Raw genomic sequence first — 2,617 nt, 5'->3', positions numbered from 1 at the left:
AAAAAAAAAAAAAAAAAAAAGAAAATAGCATCTTTCTGATGGCATCACTGTACTGGGAATGTCTCTCTTACTGGGAGAAGCTTTTCTCACCCTGTGGCCCTGTCTTACTTCCTTCCTGAGAAACCTGGTCTCTAAAATCTTTTAGGGAAGTTAAACAAGGATTCATCTTTGGTAGCTACTTCCTGCTGACCAAGGGCAGAGTTTTTACCTGTGGGGCCTAAGGTCTCTCACATTCTATTCAATGGGTGAGGGGCTTTTGCTCCCTTCCTTGGAGAACTGCTGTCTGGTACATCCAGGGGAGATGAGAAATCTTCACAATGGGAAGTCACTGGTGTTGCAGGACAAGCACACCTTTAGGGAAGAGGGGATCTGGATGAGTTTGTTAAGTATGCATGGGTCAAAAATACAAAGGACAATTAGGAAGCCAACGTAGGTACCAAAGGACCTAAGCCCTGAGGGATTAGGTTCCAGGTGATGAGAGTAAAGGGAGAGAATCTGGAGGCAAGGTAATGGCCCATAAAACACAAGCCTAACCACTGGGAAAGATATGCCCAACAGCTGTTGGTGTCCTTTAGTTCTAACATAGTTCCTTCCACTGGTGGGAGTAATTGTACTGTTCGTTCTCTACCAGAAGGACGGTGTAGTGAAGTTGCCATATTTATCGTCCTCCTCTTTTCCCTCTGGCTCCCAGTTGAGGTCCCTTGTCCTCCATATCATAGTCCCAAACATATTGGAACAACTGGCTGCAAGGGGAGAGACTAAAGAAATCCAAGATTGGTCTCATGCCACTGAAATTGGAGAACCAACAAGCTGATTTGAGGGAAAAAAAGGCAGGACCTATCCTGAGGCTTCATAGATTTTTTCCTGAGGGGAGATTTTTTTTCCAGTAAGGAAACTTGGGTCAGGGTCCTTCTCCCACCCCATCCTTGACAGTGGCTTTATGTAAGGTATAGGAGTATCCTAACGTCTTTCCAATAACCTTTCTCCATTCTCGTGCCTGTATCAGCAGTCTGTGGAGGGACAGTTGCCTGATGCATTTCCGACATTTGGGGGCAGACCCAACACTGGGCTGGGTTAGTGTTATGGTTTATGTGTAGATGTCACCCCCAAAGCCTCGTGTGCTCATAGGTGGAGCTTTTGGGAGGTGGGTGGACCTTGGGAGTGTGATACTTAGCAGTGGATTAATCCACTGGTGAGTCTATAACTAAATGTGATTGGGGAGGTGAAGCCTGGCCTGAGGAGGTGGGTCTATCTCCCTCCCCTCTCCCTGGATCTGTCTTTCTGCTTCCTGCTGCCCTGCCGTGAGCAAGCCTCCTCTGCCGTTCGAGCCCCTCTGCCATGCCATTCTGCTTGGAGCCAGCTATGGACTGAAACCTCTACAAACTGTGAGCCAAAGCAAACCCTTCCTCCTTAGAGCTGTGGGTGTTGGATATTTTTGTCCCTTAAATGAGAAAGTAACTGAGATAGTAAGATTAGCCAGTCTCTCTAAGGCCAGCACTACTGGGTGCTTGGGGGACTCTCCCTTGGGAGAAGAAGATACAGAGTAAAGATGGAGCCAAAGTGATATTGCCCAGACTGAACAACCCAGAAGCAGGAATAGGCCCCAGTGGGGGCCCACATAGTGCTCGAGTCTGTCATACTGATACAGTATATGGTACAGAAGATGAAATATGAAAATATTATAACTCCGTGTCTGATATGCCTAGTTTGTATTCTCTAAAAATCGAAGAATGAATTTTAGGCCCAAAAGACATTAAGAGCAGGAAGATATTTATTGAGAGAGAGAGAGAGAGATAGCTTCTGAGAGGCAGGAGGAGGCCCAAAAGGGCTGCAGAGGACCCCACTTTACAGAGAAATTTTATAGAGCAATACCCACATGGGTATGACGTGGGATATAGTTATGGTTAACCAATGATGATACAAGTACAGCCCCTTAGATAATAGTGGTCCATTGGGGAAACAAGTCACCAGCAATGGTGCATGGGAAGAAAAAGGACTTTTTCTAGGAAATGATGGGTCCAGAGGTCTTGTTTACCCACTGGGGTGACTGGTGTCTGTCTAGGTTGTCTTTTGAAGAAGTATACCAGCCTTGCCATTTCATCTTTATCTTGAGGCCTGGTCTCCAACAGTTGTGTCTCTGGCTGCAGTTGAGATGTGTTTCACCTTTGTCCTAGCTCTCTCAAGGGCCTGACACTATCTGACTGCCTATAATACTGCCTGGCTTAACTGTCTATAATAATATGATTATTTATCTGTAGATGGCTTTCTCTGATGAGTCACTTGAGGCTCACAAGAATCTAGTTACATGGAACCTCCATCAGTGAGGGAGATGGTGAAGCAGCCTTGACTCCGGAGACGTGGATCCAACTGTCTATACCCTGCACCTTAGTGGCAGAGGGGGTGTTCAAAAGATCCTGATGGGGACTTTCTATTTAGGAAGGAGCTGCTCTTGGGGTGCAGTTTCTTTCCAGGTTTTAACTGGGACCTAATCTGGTTTGGGTTGGGATGGACACCCTGGGAGGGAAAGAATTTTGTTTCCATAATCTTGGAGAGAGTGTTGAAACTCCCCTAAACTGGTGACATGTTGGAAAGTTTTGGAGTCACTGGGCAAGTCTGA

This window comes from Chinchilla lanigera, unplaced genomic scaffold (genome assembly GCF_000276665.1).
Source record: "Chinchilla lanigera isolate Chin_1 unplaced genomic scaffold, ChiLan1.0 scaffold00018, whole genome shotgun sequence".
NCBI classification, from domain to species: Eukaryota; Metazoa; Chordata; class Mammalia; order Rodentia; family Chinchillidae; genus Chinchilla; species Chinchilla lanigera.
The sequence above is the reverse complement of the archived record's forward strand: the minus strand, read 5'-3'. Positions refer to the sequence as shown.